Raw genomic sequence first — 18,059 nt, forward strand, 5'->3', positions numbered from 1 at the left:
TGTCCAACCTAGACCTCCCTTGCTGCAGTTTAAACCCATTGTTTCTGGTTCTATCCTTAGAGGCTAAGGTGAACAAGTTCTCTCCCTCCTCCTTATGACACCCTTTTAGATACCTGAAAACTGCTATCATGTCCCTTCTCAGTCTTCTCTTTTCCAAACTAAACAAACCCAATTCTTTCAGCCTTCCTTCATAGGTCATGTTCTCAAGACCTTTAATCATTCTTGTTGCTCTTCTTTGGACCCTTTCCAATTTCTCCACATCTTTTTTAAAATGCGGCGCCCAGAACTGGACACAATACTCCAGCTGAGGCCTAACCAGAGCAGAGTAGAGCGGAAGAATGACTTCTCGTGTCTTGCTCACCACACACCTGTTAATACATCCCAGAATCATGTTTGCTTTTTTTGCAACAGCATCACACTGTTGACTCATATTTAACTTGTGGTCCACTATAACCCCTAGATCCCTTTCTGCCATACTCCTTCCTAGACAGTCTTTTCCCATTCTGTATGTGTGAAATTGATTTTTCCTTCCTAAGTGGAGCACTTTGCATTTGTCTTTGTTAAACTTCATCCTGTTTAACTCAGACCATTTCTCCAATTTGTCCAGATCATTTTGAATTATGACCCTGTCCTCCAAAGTAGTTGCAATCCCTCCCAGTTTGGTATCATCCACAAACTTAATAAGCGTACTTTCTATGCCAATATCTAAGTCGTTGATGAAGATATTGAACAGAGCCGGTCCCAAAACAGACCCCTGCGGTACCCCACTCGTTACGCCTTTCCAGCAGGATTGGGAACCATTAATAACAACTCTCTGAGTACGGTTATCCAGCCAGTTGTGCACCCATCTCATAGTAGCCCCATCTAAATTGTATTTGCCTAGTTTATCGATAAGAATATCATGCGAGACCGTATCAAATGCCTTACTAAAGTCTAGGTATACCACATCCACCGCTTCACCCTTATCCACAAGGCTCGTTATCCTATCAAAGAAAGCTATCAGATTGGTTTGACATGATTTGTTCTTCACAAATCCATGCTGGCTGTTCCCTAGCACCTTACCACCTTCCAAGTGTTTGCAGATGATTTCCTTAATTACTTGCTCCATTATCTTCCCTGGCACAGAAGTTAAACTAACTGGTCTGTAGTTACCTGGGTTGTTTTTATTTCCCTTTTTATAGATGGGCACTATATTTGCCCTTTTCCAGTCTTCTGGAATCTCTCCCGTCTCCCATGACTTTCCAAAGATAATAGCTAGAGGCTCAGATACCTCCTCTATTAGCTCCTTGAGTATTCTAGGATGCATTTCATCAGGCCCGGGTGACTTGCAGGCATCTAACTTTTCTAAGTGATTTTTAACTTGTTCTTTTTTTATTTTATCCTCTAAACCTACCCCCTTCCCATTAGTATTCACTATGTTAGGCATTCCTTCAGACTTCTCCGTGAAGACCGAAACAAAGAAGTCATTAAGCATCTCTGCCATTTCCAAGTTTCCTGTTACTGTTTCTCCCTCTTCACTAAGCAGTGGGCCTACCCTGTCTTTGGTCTTCCTCTACATCTACACTGCTATTTTTATCCATGCAGTCCGAAACCAAGTCAATTGACCAGGGCTCTGAGATTTGATGCTGCAGGTATTTCTTTGCAGTGTAGATGTACCATAAGGTGTCTGGCAATAGACACGTTAGATAGGATAATTTTTGGTGTGTCTGCGATAATTTATGTGATAAGATCAGCAGGTGCTGGGATGCAAATCATGAGGAGCACAGATAATGACATATTTGGAGCCAACATGGCCTAATCATTTGAGTAAAAATGTTTATTTACCATGGGTACTTTCAGGAATGGTGGTTATTTATCAGCAGAACAGCTTGCACCCAGGAGTATTAAAAGAATTGACCAAGGAGCTCTCTGAATCACTAATGTTGATTTTTAACAAATCTTGGAACACTGGGAAGTTCCAGAGAATTGGAAAAAATCAAACGTTGTGCCAATATTTAAAAAGGGCACATGGAATGAACTGAAATACTAGGCTGGTTAGCCTGACATCAATCCCAAGCAAAATCACGGAAAGGTGGATATATAGGACTCAACACCTTACTTCAGAGTTAGCAGTTGTTTGGGTCAGTAAAGGCAGCAAGTGTGACTTGGAGACACACATGGAACAGTTACTGTGTGTTGAGTAAGACAGGAACACAGGAGCATTTTTATAGAGTAAATTTTCTGATCATTTTTACAGTAGCCACTGGAGTCAGTGAATAATGACCCCCATCATATAACAGGTATATTAACCTTTCGTAGCCCTCCCTAAGCCAATGGTAGCTGTGGGTGTTCAGCACTTTGAAAGTGAAGCTACTTCTATTTAGAGGCATAAATATGGATTTTGGAGCCTCACTTTAGACACCCTAGTTATTTGGGATTCAGATTTTTCATACTTTAATACCAATATCTACTTCTTTGGCTGTAGGAAGCACAACTTCCACCTGCCCAAAACCTCTACCCCATAATAAAAGCCCTGAAAGTCCCAGTACCTTTGACTGTGCACAATCTGAGTTCGAAAGAGGTTGTCAAAACAGCAAAGCCCCTGGCTTGCTGCTCCTTGACAGCTAGGACTTGTGCCCCTCACATGACTCCCTGGGAATATGAGTTAGTGACAGCTGCAGCCATGAAGTTGCGGCTGGGTTCTTAGGAAACAAGGAGAGAAAAATAGAACTGCAAGCTGGAAATTCACAAGAGGTTTCAAAGTAACTGTATGTGTGTGAGTATCTCTTTGTGTGTGTTTATGAGTGTCTTAGCATTGATGTGTTTGTGTCTGTATGGATCTGTGTGTTTATGTAGGTGTCAGTGCTGAGAGAGAGACTGTACATGTGTGAATGAATATGAGTCTGTGTATGTATGTACTTATGTGTCTCTGTGCATGAATGAGTCATGCATCTGTGCATGTATGTATTAGTATTTCTCTGTTCACACACAACTGTGGGTAAATATTTCAGTGCATGTGTCTCTGGGTACAGATATACTGTATCCCTGTATCTATGTAATCTGCATATATCTGTTTCTCTCTGTGTGTGAGATGACTATCTGTGTGTGTGCAATAGAGACAGAAAGCAAGACAAGAGGGATTTCTTCTGCTTCTTTTATATTTTATTGTACCTGATTATGGCAATTGTGACTGCTGATTTGGAAAGACTCTAAGTCAGACACTGAGTGGCCATTTGAAATTGATTCATCTCCATATTATTTTGATTCTGGGATGCAGTTTTTTCAGATGTTATTACTGCTGCTGTGTTATTGCAAGCTCCAGTGAACACACTTCAGTTTTATCTCCACTGTCCCTGTGACACATGCCACTGAGAGTGATGGCTAAGTGGCTGCAACTTTAGATGACAGGAATCTGGAAAGCACACATGAAGGGCAAGCATCACGCCTCTGCCTCCCAGACTGGCTGTGATAGGAAACTTACCAGCAGCAGGTGCAGCTATGACCTACTAGCTTCCTCTCTAATCTTCATTTGCCTATGCAGAACTATTACTTCTTTATTTAGTGTCATTATTGTGCTTGGCGCTGTACAAGTCATAGACAAAAACATGTTCCCTGCCCTAAAGTCATGACATTCTAAATTAGATTGACTAATTATATAACCTAGCTGATTTCTCTGTTTCTTAGGTTGTAACCTCTTTGGGGCCAGGACTATCTTTCCATATACATTTGTACAGTGCCTAGTATAATGCACCCCAATTCTGACTCAGGCCTCTGGAAAACTCTGTAATATAACTAATAAATATTAATAATTCTGGCCAGGGCTATTTAAAAGGAAACTACCTCAAGAAATAGTTATTTAATCAGAACTTAGAGTAGAAGTACCTCTCTAAGTCCACAATTCCCCAAAACACTTAAGCCCATGCTTAACTTTGTGCACTTAAGTCTACTGAGGAGTGTCCAGATTTTTGGTGATGGATAGGTCTGTTTGGAAGCAGTTCTTCATATGTTTCTCTGTTATTTTGCTTATATACAGGAAGGTTGACACCAAGTGGTTCGTAAGATCTGATAGGCCTAGAGAAAGCTTCTTCAGAATTGGCTGAATTATGGCATGGTTTAGGGTGGATTGTAGGTTTCCCTCTTCAAAGGTGGTGTTAACAGTTTATTTCAGCAGCAGCCCTTGGTGCTCCCAGGCATCTTTTATCAGTCACTGTGACATGGTCCTGAATCACAAGTGATGACTATCGTCTTACAACACCTCTAAGATGTCTTAATTAATGAATATGCTGAAATCTGGAGGGGAGGGGATGAAATTCAGTGTGTAGTTTTTCTGCTCTCTGCAGAGGGCATCTTGGATGTGGGTGACCAGTGACCCATATGTGTCACGACCGGGACCTAGTGGCCAAAGCAGGAGTCGGGGCTGGGTCAGATACCAGGAGGTGAGAGTCCAAGAGAGACCAGAGGGCAAACCAAGAGTCAAGTGTCAGGAGGCAGGCAGGGTCAGGTTACCAGGAGATCAGAAGCAGGAGACAAACTTGAGAACAGAACCACAGATCGATAACCAGAGTTAGGCCAGGTCAGGATACCAGGATGTCAAGCAATGGGAGCGGGAGCAGGAAGCACAAGGCACACAGTCCAGAGCAAGGTGGATCCCAGTTGCATAGACAACTTCCTATTCTTGTACTGGGTTTATATAGAATCTGTGATCCAATCAGGACCCCCAGCATTCTGCCAGTCAGGTTCCAGAACTGGAGTCATCTGTCAAGGTTTAGCTTCTGCCCTAGCAACTGTTAGCAGGTTGGCCAAAGAGTCTTGTAGACCTGAGTTTGAGACGTGCAGTCCTGACAGCACCCCTTCTCAAAGGGGTGTTCTCCAGGCAGTGTGTGACCCAGCTTTTTGGGGTGATTTTTATGGAATGGCCACACAAATGTGGGAGCGTGTACATTTTCCACAGGCTTCCAGATGTATTCCTTAGGACCATATTCCTCCCAGTCCACAAGTTACCAGAGCCTGTCACATTTATGTTTGGAGTCCAAGATCTTATGAACTACACATTCCTCATGACCCTGTACTTGTACCGGAGGGGGAGGTGGCTGGGTCCAGTAAGGGAAAGGGTTTTCTGTGTAGGGTTTCAAAAGTGATACATGAAACACCAGGTGCAACTTCAGAGAGCAGAGTAGTTGGAGTTCAAAAGTGATTGGATTAACCTGTTGTAATGTCTTAAAAGGGCCAAGAAACAGGAAGTCCAGCTTGCGAGCAGGTCTGTCTGTGTGAAGGTGCTCCATGCAGAGCCATACTTTTTGTCCTACTGAATAGGTGGAGCCTTGCTGGCCTGCATGCTGCTTATACTCCACATTTGCCTTTTTCAGGTGCTTCTTTACTTCTTCCTGGGCCTGACATGTCCACTGCACCAGGTCTGAGGCAGCTGAGTTGGGCAAGGATGCAGGTACTTGTGGATGGAATCAGGGGTGGTACACCTAATTGATAAAAAAAGGGACTCTGACCCGTAGATGCATGATCTGCGTTGTTGTAGGCAAACTCCTACAGGAGGGGAGGCCTGTACAATGGAAGAAGTGGCCCATTTTGGTAAAGTGGTCCACTTCCATTAAAATGTGTAAATTTGTTGGACTCTGGTAATTCTATACTAAAGTCTACAGTGATGGCCACCCAGGGTCGAGATGGGGTATCCAAATGCTGGAGGAGACCACAGCGTTTGTGGCATGGGGTGTTGGCACAGGCAGAAACATCACAGGAGGCAATGAACGACTAGATTGGGCGTATCCAGGGACACCAAAAGGAACAGAATATTAGTCATTGGGTCTTGAAATACCCCAAGTGATCTGCTAGGGGAAAATCATGGCATAGTTGTAGGACTGTGACCCTTGTGCGTCCTCGGGGCATATAGACATGGTCTCTTATGTATGTGATCCCTTCATGGGAGTCATGTGGCAGAATTTCTGAGGCAGAGGTGGAGCATATCAATCTGAATATATCCTGATGAGCTGCAGTGACAAAGTTACAGGATTTAAGAATGAGGGTTGGTTCCTGGCTGGGGTCTTGTGGGGTGGTACCATATCTTAGGGACAGGGTATCCGCCTTGCCATTTTTGGATCCAGGGCAGTAGGATCATGAGGAAAATTAAGAACCACCGAAGCTGCCATCGGTTTAAGGCTTTCGCTCTAATAGATATTCCCGGTTTTTGTGGTCGGTGAACACCTGGACTGGGTGATGAGCTCCTTCCAGGTAATGCCACCATTTTGCAAACGGAATTTTTTAATCACCAAGAGTTCCTTGTCAAGTATTTCATAGTCTAGATCTGCAGGGGTGAGCTTCCTGGAGTCATAAGCACACAGGTGTAACACTTGTTTGGAGCCAAGTCGCTGGGAAAGGACAGCCCCAACTGCCATGTTGGAGGCACCAGCTTCTATGATGAAGGCTTGTGTGACATTGGGGTAAGCCAATATAGGTGCTGTAGTAAAGGCAAATTTCAGGTGATCGAATGCATGCTGGGCCTTGGAAGACAATGGAATTGGGCATCTTTCCAGAGGACAGCAGTGAGTGGCTCTGTTTGTTTAAAAAAATTCAGGATAAATCATCAGTAGAAGTTGGCAAACCCCAAGAAGCATTGCAGGTCACATACCGTGGCGGGAGTTTGCCAGTCTTGGATCACTTGGACCTTACTTGGGTCTATCTGGATTCCTTTTGGGGATAAGGTGAAACCCAAGAACGCCTATTAAAGGCACAGTTCTCAAGCGTGGTGTAAAGGCCATGCTGCCACAAGTGTTCCAGGATGATTCAGACATGAGCAGTACCGCTGTTCAGGATAGTCAGAGAAGATCAATGTGTCATCTAGGTAGACTACTATGTACTTGTCCAATATGTCTCTGAACACATAATTTATAAAATGTTGGAAGGTGGCCGGGCCTCAACCCAAAAGGCATTACCAGATATTCATAGTGGCCATACTAGGTCCTGAAGGCTGTTTTCCACACATCCCCTTCTCTGATTTGTACAAGGTTGTACGCCCCCCAGAGGACCAACTTGGTGAATATATGGTCAGCTCCAACACAGTGCAGCAGCTTGGGAATCAGGGATAGTGGGTAACAATTCCTGATAGTTATCTGATTCAATGAGTGGTAGTCCATGCAGAGTTGAAGATTGCCATCTTTCTATTTGACAAACAGGACTGGTGCTCCAGCTGGCAAGGTTGACTTGTGGATAATTCTCCTGGAGGTATTCTCAGACTGCTGCCAGCTCAGGTTCTGACATGGCATAAACTGGTCCAAATGGTATTTTGGCTCCAGGCTTCAGCTCTATTGGGAAGTCATAGTCCCAGGCGGAGATAGGGTTTCCTCATTCTTCTTTTTTAAAACACCAGCGTAGTCTTGGTATTTCAAAGGGAGCTCAGGCTGTAACTGAAATGGAAGGTGTGACGTTGCAGTCTATATGGTTTTATAAAAATATGCTAATGAGTGAATATAATGTAACTGGAATATGCTTCATGCAAAAGGTCTCTTGTAAGGTATCATTACAAAGCTTATAATCTACTGAGTGTGATCATCCTATTTGTATAAATATACCACTCTTGTATCTGAAACTAGAAATATGAAATATAACTCTGAGGACCTATTGTAATTATGCAAAGTGTGGGCCATTAATGGTGGTTTGGAATCTTGATGACTCCCATTAACCAGGACAATTGTCTGCAGATGGCTGTGTTTACCTGTAAGTCTTCCTGTATATGTGTGTGCTGGCAAGTGGGCAATGAAGTCTTGCAGTGACATGTGATCATGTCACCTGAACTGGAATCCATCTTTAACCTGGTGTCTTTCCATTGAGAAGGAGCGGGTGGGAACCCAGAGAAGGACAAAGGATTCCCGCCTTATGCAAAAGCTATATAAAGGGCTGGAACAGAACAAAGGGAGGCGAGGAGCCATCATGAAGAATCCTCTAGCTACCACCTGATCTGGAACAAGAGCTGTACCAGAGGAAAGAATTGTGCCCAGGACTGGAAGGTGTCCAGTCTGAGGAAAAAAACTTACTGAAGCATCTCTGAGGGTAAGATTAGACATAGACTTGCGCATTTTATTTTATTTTGCTTGGTGACTTACTTTGTTCTGTCTGTTACTACTTGGAACCACTTAAATCCTACTTTCTGTATTTAATAAAATCACTTTTTACTTATTAATTAACCCAGAGTATGTATTAATACGTGGGGGAGCAAACAACTGTGCATATCTCTCTATCAGTGTTATAGAGGGCGAACAATTTATGAGTTTACCCTGTATAAGCTTTATACAGGGTAAAACGTATTTATTTGGGTTTAGCCCCCATTGGGAGTTGGGCATCTGAGTGTTAAAGACAGGAACACTTCTGTGAGCTGCTTTCAGATAAACCTGCAGCTTTGGGACAAGTAATTCAGACCCTGGGTCTTTGTTGGAGCAGGCGGGAGTGTCTGGCTCGGCAGGACAGGGTGCTGGGGCCCCGAGTTGGCAGGGAAGGCAGGGGTAGAAGTAGTCTTGGCACATCGGGTGGCAGCTCCCAAGGGGGTTTCTGTGCTACAACCCATCACAGAAGGTTCTGCCTGGATGGTCAATCCCACCTGAGTCTCTCAAGGTTTGGATGCTGGCGCAGTCTGGAGACAAAACTCTGATAGAAAACAGATTTCCTGTGCTTGCCACCAAATGACCGGGTTGTGGAGGGTCAGCCAAGAGATACCAAGGATTGGGGAAAGTGTGGAGAATAGATCACATCAAACTGTAACACTTCTCAATACCCCTGAATCACAGCCTCCAGGGAAGTTTTTTCCTCTGTTACTGGACCTGAAGATAAAGGGGAACTGCCAAGACTCTCTACGAGATCAGGAATGACCTTGCATTGCAAAGGTATCTGCCGGATTTGGGCTGCTGCTGCATCTATGAAGATGTCAGCTGCATGTAAGTCAATGAGGGCTGGTAGGAGGAGATTTTGCAGGGATGCCCCAGTTATGTGCAACTGGCCCAGCACCTGCAAATGGGGAGCCCTTGGGCGGGGCTCTGGTTGTGTGTCATCAAGACCAAAGTGTGGGGGAGCTCTTTTCCCAGGTTCCTTGAAGTTCATACAGGGCAGGCAGAGATGGAGTGACCCAACTCACTGGAGTAGAAACAGAGATGGTGTTGGCCTTGTTTCTCCTTTTCTGTGGAGTGAGCCATTGACGGCCCACATCCACCTGCATTGGCTCAGTGGGAAGCAGTGGTGAAAAGATCACAGTACCTGGATTGGAGAGTTGACAGACCCCATTTTTAACTCTCTTTACTCCTGTGACCAGTTGTCCATACAGATGACAAGATTCATGAGGGTATCCAGGCTCATGGGAATCTGTACCCAGCATAGTTTGTCTTTAATTTCTTCTTGGAGGCCCCATCGTAATTGGCCCACCTGTGCTGCCTCATTCCAGTCTGTATTGACTGTGAGGCAGAATTGCGCAGCATAGGAAGCTACAGTGCCCTGCCCCTGTTGGAGCTTCCTTAGGGCAGCCTCCGCAGTTCGAGTAGTTCAGTGTGGGTTGTCAAATAATACCGATATGGGTCCCAGTTCGACAGAACTGGGCTGTCGCATTCCAAGAGTGGGGAGGCCCAGTTTAATGCTTCCCCAGAGAATAGGCTGATGGCCAGGGTCACCTTTGCATGATCAGTAGTAGATGCAGTAGCGTAGCTGGGGGGGGTTCAGGGGCACTCAGCACATTTTCCAAAAGCGGCACCTTAGTTAGAGATTACCATGGTGCCAGCGGGCGGGGCCCACGCTCCGCTCCGAAGCTTGGCCTGCCGGGCCGGCGCTGGGTTCCTGCAGGCAAGGGGGGCACAACAGCTGGAGGAGCCATGGGGGGGGCTGCGGGGGCAGCACGACACGGCCGGAGGAGCCATGGGGGTGGGGGCAGCACAGCTGGAGGAGCCATGGGGAGGGGGCGGCACGGCCGGAGGAGCGAGGGGGGGCGTAGCATGGCAGCCCGCAGCGCGGCCGGAGGAGCCATGGGATGGGGGGCAGCGTGGCCGGAGGAGCAAGGGGGGGCGCAGCATGGCAGCCCGCAGTGCGGCCGGAGGAGCCATGGGGTGGGGGGGCGGCACGGCTGGAGGAGCCAGTCAAGGGGGGGGGGCGCGGAGTAGCTGGAGGAGGAGCCAAGGGGGCGTGGCCAGAGGAGGAGCCAAGGGGGGCACCTTTTTAATATTTGCTCCCCCTGCTCTTAGAACCTGGCTACGCCACTGAGTAGAAGTCTGAGGGTGCATCATGAACAAGAGGCAACACTGGTTTATGAAACCCCAGAATCGCTGGCAATTACCATCAAAGAGTCCAGCAGTTGTATCAGGGAACAGGGCTGCATAAGCCGTGTGTGGATTGTGGCACACAACTGCATGATTTTTTCCTGCAATAGCTGGTTCTCTGAGATCAGCTGGATGACACAGGCCCACTTGAGTACATGTGGTGCTCCTGAAGGGTTAGCCAGGTCCATTCTGCTGGCATTGGGACCCCTCCTGGGGCCTAAATGACATGGGTGGTCTGACCTAGGAGTCAAAGCAGGAGTCAGGCCAGGTCAGATACTGGGAGGTCAGAGTCTGAGACAGGTCATAGGGCAACCCGAGAGTCAGGAGGCAGGCAGGGTCAGGTTACCAGGAGATCAGAAGCAGAACCACAGATCGATAACCAGAATCGGGTCAGTTTGGGATACAAGGACATCAAGCCAGGAGAGCGGGAAGCACAATGCACACAGTTGAGTGCAAGGTGAATCCCTGTTGCATAGACAACTTCTTGTTCCTGTCTTGTGCTGGGTTTTTGTAGAAGCTGTGGACCAATCAGAAACCCCAGAATTCTGCCAATCAGATTCCAGGACTGGAGTCCTCTGTTGGGGTTCAGCTTCTGCCCTAGCAATTGTTAGTGGGTAGCAGGTTGAAACTTAGTTGCTCTTAAGAGCCCTGTTGGCCCAGGTTTGAGACCTGTGGTCCCTGACCATACATTACCAGTTCTTCATAGCATAAAGAGCAAATTTCTGGGGTGGTGTAGAGGCATTCTTGGTTGACAAAGAGAGTAGGATTTAGCCACTGTCATGGAAGAGGTTTTTAGGGAAAAATTATGTTTAAGAGAGCACTAATTTGCTCCTACATGTGAGTGCTGTGTGGGCCAGGCCATAACTGTACATGTAGGCACACTGTCAGTGTAATTTAGAGCCTAATTAGGACTCAAATGTAGCTTCTAAGTTTGCACATGTAATTAATTAGAAAACCTGTGTGTCTGTAGTGCGTTGTTCCCTATTCCCCACAATTCACAGGGAATCCTAGAAGTTTAAACTGGAAAAATCCTATTTAGTCCATCCCCTTGGGAGTCAGTGCTGGATGGTCTCCTAATGTATATTCTCCAGAGCTTTGCACAATGTGGTTTCTATCACTTCCTTCAGGAACCTGATCCATATCACAGACCTCATGGACAGAGAGAATAATTTTGCTGTTGATTTGAATGTGATTGTATTTGTGGGTGGTGGTGTCCATACCGAATACTCAAAAGACCTTTGTGGGAAGACCAGCTACCGTGTCTGTTCTCTAGTGAGAAAAGAACTACTCAGATGCAAGCCTCTTTTTCTGAGGAGCAAAAAAGCTTGACCCATAGTGTCCCTTCCTTGTAGCCTAAATCTCCTGAGAGAGCTCCAGTTTTGGCAGATCCATCTCACATCCACAGGAAACTGATAAACTCCCTAAACTTCATTTTGCAGTGTCTGATTCTGAACTCTATGCCCCACAAGGAAATCAAAGAAGAGGAACAAAAAGATTAGGAGCTGGAATGATTAATTTTATTATTAATTGTTAGCTACTTATTTGTTTATGCGGAGTCACTGATGTTCATGGTGTAGAACAGAGAAGTAAGAAGACAAGTCCCATGCCCAATCTAAATCTGATGTGGAGTGATCTAATGACCTAAGTATATCTTACTTGGTTAAATATCAATTATGGAGCAGAGGACAAGGATAGCTGAAGTATTTGAGGGATGTAAACACCCAGGAAGGAGAGAAATTGTTCAAGTCGGTTAAAGAGGGATTGGAGGGATAGCTCAGTGGTTTGAGCATTGGCCTGCTAAACCCAGGGTTGTGAGTTCAATCCTTGAGGGGGCCACTTGGGGATCTGGGGCAAAAATCAGTACTTGGTCCTGCTAGTGAAGGCAGGGGGCTGGACTTGATGACCTTTCAAGGTCCCTTCCAGTTCTAGGAGATAGGATATCTCCATTAATTTCTATTTCTAATAATAGGTTTCAGAGTAGCAGCCATGTTAGTCTGTATCCACAAAAAGAACAGGAGTACTTGTGGCACCTTAGAGACTAACAAATTTATTAGAGCATAAGCTTTCGTGGGCATCCGAAGAAGTGGGCAGTAGCCCACAAAAGCTTATGCTCTAATAAATTTGTTAGTCTCTAAGGTGCCACAAGTACTCCTGTTCTTTTTGGGGAATAATAGAAGTGGTGGGATGAAATTTGGCAAAGGAAAGATTTATGCTGAACATAAAGAAACATTCCATAATTGTGAAATCTATGAGACTGTAGAATAGTCTCCCAAAGGAAGTTAGGGAAGCTCCATTGCTTGAGACCTTTCAAACTAGACTTGACAAAGCCCTAGACAATATAATAAATTCATTAGTTTAAGTCAGTGTAGGGCTTAAAAAATGGAAAGTGCTCTGGAAGAGCTAATTTATTAATTATATTTATTTATTATATAATGTAGGGAATAATCCTTCACTGCTCCCTCTCCCCCCCCCCCCCCCCCCCGGGAATGGACTAAATAGGACCTAAGGTCTTTCCCATCTCTTAATGTCTCTGACCCTGTGATCTCCAGTGATCTGAAAATAAAGGGTTGGAATTTGTGAGAATAAAGGAAAAAATCTTAAGGAGAAAACATTCTAAAAAGCCTGGTTGGATCATTGACCTTTAGAAACATCTTAATGAGTGGGTGACAGGAAAAGCTAGATACAGGGGAGAGACGACGTAAGACTTGTAAACTGCATCCTGAAATATGTACATGGGGCCTTAAATGATTGCCTTGCCTGTGGATCAACGCGGTCAAAGAGACTGCCTGCTTGTGGCCAGCAGGCTGTGTTCTTGGTCTGAGCTGGGCCCAGCGGATGGCGTTTCTTATTCCTGTGATTTGTGTGTGTGTTACATGACTATAGAAGGAGCAATCAGTCAACTCCCAGGAACCTTAGCAACAGTCGTGTCCCCAGAAAAGGCTTGTAGCAACTGAAGCAGTGATGACTCAGCAGCATGGTCTCTCTGTCCGCTTGCTGATCCCTGGCAAGGTCTCTAGCCCAAGTTCTGGCTTCCTTGTTTGGGTCAATGCTTTCTTGCTGGCACAGTAAAGGAATTCCTGGATCCAGCTGGCCTTGGCATTAGAGAGAGACTGAAGGGAACTGTTTGTAGCCAAACAGTTGTTCCCCCCTCCTTCTTGTTTAAAACAAACTAAAAGTAACACAGAATCCTGTTAGTAAATTATAATGAAGGATCCAGATCATAGGCCCTGACTCCATGGGTGCTTCGGGAATCAAGAACGCATGGAAAAAAAAATAGGGGGTGCTCAGCTGTTCTGTGAGCCCTGGGGTTGGCCACTGACCAGCTGTTTGGTGAGCCCGGGGCTGGCCGTTGATCAGTGAGCGGCTGGTGGGAGATGAGGGAGAGGGAGTGGAGAGGAGTGAGCAGCGGGCAGGGGGGTCTTGGGAGAGGAGGCGAAAAGAAGTGGGGCAAGGAAGAGGCCAAGTGGGAATGGGGCCTCGGGGATGAGCGGGGGTGGAGCACACACTGGGAAAAACAAAAGTCAACCCCTGTGATCCAGATGGCAGGGTTCAGAAGTGGTGAATGTTGGGGTAGAGATGACAGTAAGTCTAGGAGGCCAGTTTCCCTGATATCTTATTGTGAAGAAGACAGATTGCTGAGTTTGAGGATGAGCTGGGGACACATTATAACATCACTAGAGGGTTTATTTATTTTTACTGAACAAGGGTGTGGAAATGTGGTCTTGGGTGATTGCATTCACATTTCACCAGATTTAGGTCACTAATGCAATGAGTCTGGATGGTCTCAAGTTGATTTCTCCTGAGGGAAATCTGTTTATATCAGACAACCTCATCATCCGATTAAGCATAATTCTGGAGTAGAGATAGAAGAGAGATTGGGGGTTTAGTAGTGTATTGTGGTGCATCACAGAACTGTGTGAGGAACCCAGCACTGGAATAGCAAAGGATTCTGTGGTTCAGCCTTGAGGTGTATCAGCAGTGGGGGGATCCCATCACAAGAATAGCAGGAGGTGGTGCAGGTAAGGACTGAGATGCATCGGCAGAGCTGGGGATAAGAGAAGGGCAAGACTGGAATAGCCACAGGTACTACCAGTCTGGATTGATGTTTTGTTTTGTTTTGTTTTGTTTTGGCAGAGCTTTGCCAGGAAGTTTGGGTCCTCTGTTATCTCCTTCCTTCCATGAGCACTAAAAATTCACCCAGAAACAATAACATAAGTGTGTGTAGCAATCTGCCTTCTCAGCAGCAGCGGCACCGCCCCCCAATCTCTGGCCTCATTACTCGGAGCAGGAAATGAGTAAAACATAAATGACTTAAAAAGAGCCAGGAGGGGCCGTTTCTCTCCCTCGTTCCCTGGCAATGACCGTGTAGAGTTACAGTTTAATCTTGGAAATGCCAGACAGCTGTTGCCGGTTGCTAGGAGACTGGCACACATTATGCAGATGTCAGGGACCTCAAATGTCTGCCGGAAATTACAGCTCATGTTGTATGAGGAGAGACGCGCATTTCCCTGTCTGGGGAGCCCAGTGGGAGCCATCATCCCCCCGCATGCACCCCACCCCTAAGGTGGGGCTGAGACTGACAGGCTATGTCCTGACAAAACCCAGCTAATAAATCGGCTCTGGGGTAAAAAAAAATATAGGAAAAGAATCTATAAAAGTGTATCCAGCTTTGCTTATGGGACATGGCTGGGGGCGGGGCGGCGGGGGGGGGAGGGGAGGAGCCGGCTGGTGCAGTCAAGGCTCTGGAGCTGGCTTCTGCATGCGTTGTAGCTGGTTGCCTGAGCGAGGTGGATTTGGATTCAGCTTTACTCCCATGGGGCAGGCAGGCTGGCAGCATTCCCCAGTATTCACAGGAAAGACTGGGTTTTACTGACTTGATACAGCAGAGGCTACTGTGAGAAGAGCTAACTGGGCAAGGAACCGAGCTGCGGAAATGAATGACCAGATGCACACACTAAAAGTGCTGCCCTTTGCGGGAGGGTTTCAACATATGCCAACCAACATACAAACAAACTGTAATGAGACAGAACATTTTAAAAACTCAGGGTATTGGCTCCATAACACTTCTAACAGGAGCCCTGCATTTTGTCAAATTCTGGGGGGAGATCAAGCTGAGCTGATAGTGCAGTGTTTGTGACATATGGGCATGTTACCATGGAAATTACTGTGATGTTACAGATTCAGCATGATGCACTACTATGGCCTGCAGCTTGAGGGAAGTTGGAGAGGTAGAGGAAATAAGCCTTGTTAAAAGCCACAAACCTGTGACCCAAGAAATCCAGAGAAGTGAAGACAAGATCTGCACTGACACAGTTTACGGGGGTGTATCTGCAATGCATGGGTGCGTGTGCATAAGAGAGTTTGTACATGCACAGGCATAGGGGACACAGGAATATGTCTGCATGTGCAAGGGTGAAAGTGCACAGGAGAGTGTATATTCATGCAAAGATACAGGAGTATCTGTATGTGCCATAGGACCAACACCAACACCCAAAAATCCTCTGGCTTCAACAGGAATGAACATCATGCACATTATATGATTCTATCATTGTTCATACCAAAATACTTCAGACTCTTCCCCAGCCAATTACAATCTAACCAGAACTGCTCTATGCCTGACTGAATGGGTACCATACAATTTGATACAAAACAAATGGGTAATGACTGAAACATAAACAGAGTGGTTCATGAAATAGGTAGGATTTGCCAGATCAGACTATTGCTCTGTCTAGTTGGGTATCTCAAATACTTCCTCCTGGATATCTCAACATTAACTAAAATTTAACATGGCTGAGTTCCTAATCTTTCTTTACAAACGCACCCGACTTGGCCCATTCTTGTTACAGCTGACTCCTCAGGCATCTTCCCTGTCATACTGACCTATAACCTCGGGTCATCTTCAACTCTTTCCTCTCTCTTGCTCCACACATACAGGCAGAAGGCAAATATTGCCATTTTGTCCTACTCAATATTACTAAGATCTGACCTTTTCTCTATAATTATCTCACCCAGGCCATCAGCATTCCTCATCGTTATTAGTGTAATGTCCCCTTCTTTGGCCTGATACCCATATCTCTTGCTGCAATTTATACAAAATGAAGCTGCTAAGATTATCTTTCTTATTCATCATTTTATGTCACTCCTTTCTTAGAATTCCTCTTCTGGGTCTACCTTCTCCACCACATCACATCTAAGGCTCTTGTGGTCATCTTCAAAGTCATCTGCATAATTCTGCTTACGCTTCTCTCTTATTTTGTGTTGCCTCTCTGTCCCCTTTGCTCTTCCAAAAATGTCAGACTCATTGTCCCAATTGTCTGCTTCTCCCACAAAAGTCTCCACACCTTCTTTCATGCTGCCTCTTATGCATGGAATATATGGAATGCATGGTCCACAAGCAAACACCTTTTCATCAATTCCTGCAGAAGACCCACTTTTTTCTTCACCATCTTTGCAAAACTAGCCGATTAAATTATATTTAATTTATTTACTCAGTTTTGTGGAGGGAAGGGGTTACATGTTAGGAGAGGGCTTTAGCAACACTGGAATTGAAGCTGAGAATTGTTGTGGGGGAAAGACAAGAGGGCTGAATTGTGAAGAGAGATGGTAAAGGGGGGGCTTTAAAAATGTAACTTCTAAGCTATGTGTTTCTTCTCACCCTGATCCCTCTACTTGTATGTAGTATTTTTCTTTGGCTTTTCAGATTTTATGCTCTCGAGGGCAGGAACTGTATCCTTCTTTGTCTGGAAAGTGCTGAGTGCATTGTGGGCATGAAAGCCATCTAATTAATTCATAAATAATAATAGTATCATGCCTCCTGCCATACCAGGTCAGACAACTGTTCCGTCTAGCCTAATGCCTCACCTGTGCCATACTGGATTAGACCATCACTACAAATAATCCAGTATCTCACCTCTGGTAGTGGTGAATACTGGATGCTTCAGAGATAGGTGACCATCCTCCCATCCCGTTTTATTCACTTGTCCACTTTATGCATAATAGGTACAAATAATTTCTCTTTCCAAAGCAATCCTTTGGTTCATCCAGTCTAGTATCCCATCTGCTGTACAAAAATAGACCAATGGCCCATCTAGTCTGGTAACTTGTTTCCCACAGTGCTCAGTGCCAAATTCTTCAGAGGAAGGCATATGAACTCTATAATATAGCGTACTGTGCAATATTCAGTGATGGGGAGAGTGGGAGCAAAGGATAGGATTCTTTCCTAGCCCTCCATTAGCTTCTGCTCTAAAACTTGTGGGTTGAAACTTTTTTATAGCAATCATCATTGCAAATGCTATTCTCTTTCATATAAATGGCTTTCTTCTATAAAACTTAATATTTGCCTCAATAATATAGTGCAGTAGCAAATTCCACAGTTTATCCTGCAGCTTTCTGCTTCAATGGGAGAGAATCTGTGCCTGACAACTGCAAGTGATCTTTTATGAATCATGGTACTGAATTATAAAGGAAACTAGGAACCTCATGGAATGTGTTTAGGTAGCTTTACTGTAGAGAGAGTCAGGAATATGAGAGTATGGTGAAAAATTAGGATTAAAAGAGAGTCAGGGAGTTATTTAGGTGGAGGGTGAACACATGTACTGTATTTTAAGAGATGTCCTTTACTTAGTTCCTAATATCCCACATCCTGTGTCCATACAAAAGGCATTTCGCCCTGTATTTCAGCAGCGCATCCTACAGTGTGAGGCTGCAGATGTATGCTTTTGTACCATGAATAAAAGATCTTTTGTTTTCTTGAAACATAGATGGTCACCCTATTGAGGGGCAGAG

At 45.3% G+C, this 18,059-nt stretch overlaps 1 protein-coding gene and 1 long non-coding RNA gene across 3 annotated transcripts in view; one reads left to right on the forward strand and one right to left on the reverse strand.

Annotated features, from left to right (window-relative positions):
• Positions 1 to 18,059, reverse strand: part of ANGEL1 (angel homolog 1) — a 230,098-nt gene that overhangs the window by 104,261 nt on the left and 107,778 nt on the right. The gene's annotated exons all lie outside the window — the stretch shown is intronic.
• The window catches only part of LOC128836975 (uncharacterized), a 44,411-nt gene continuing 29,013 nt past the window's right edge, over positions 2,662 to 18,059 (forward strand). For both annotated transcript variants that reach the window (XR_008444865.1, XR_008444866.1), the window contains exons 1-2: positions 2,662 to 2,755; positions 5,346 to 5,422. This is a non-coding gene — a long non-coding RNA (uncharacterized LOC128836975). The remainder of the gene's footprint in view (positions 2,756 to 5,345; positions 5,423 to 18,059) is intronic.

The sequence above is a fragment of the Malaclemys terrapin genome, chromosome 4 (assembly GCF_027887155.1).
Source record: "Malaclemys terrapin pileata isolate rMalTer1 chromosome 4, rMalTer1.hap1, whole genome shotgun sequence".
Lineage (NCBI taxonomy): Eukaryota > Metazoa > Chordata > Testudines > Emydidae > Malaclemys > Malaclemys terrapin.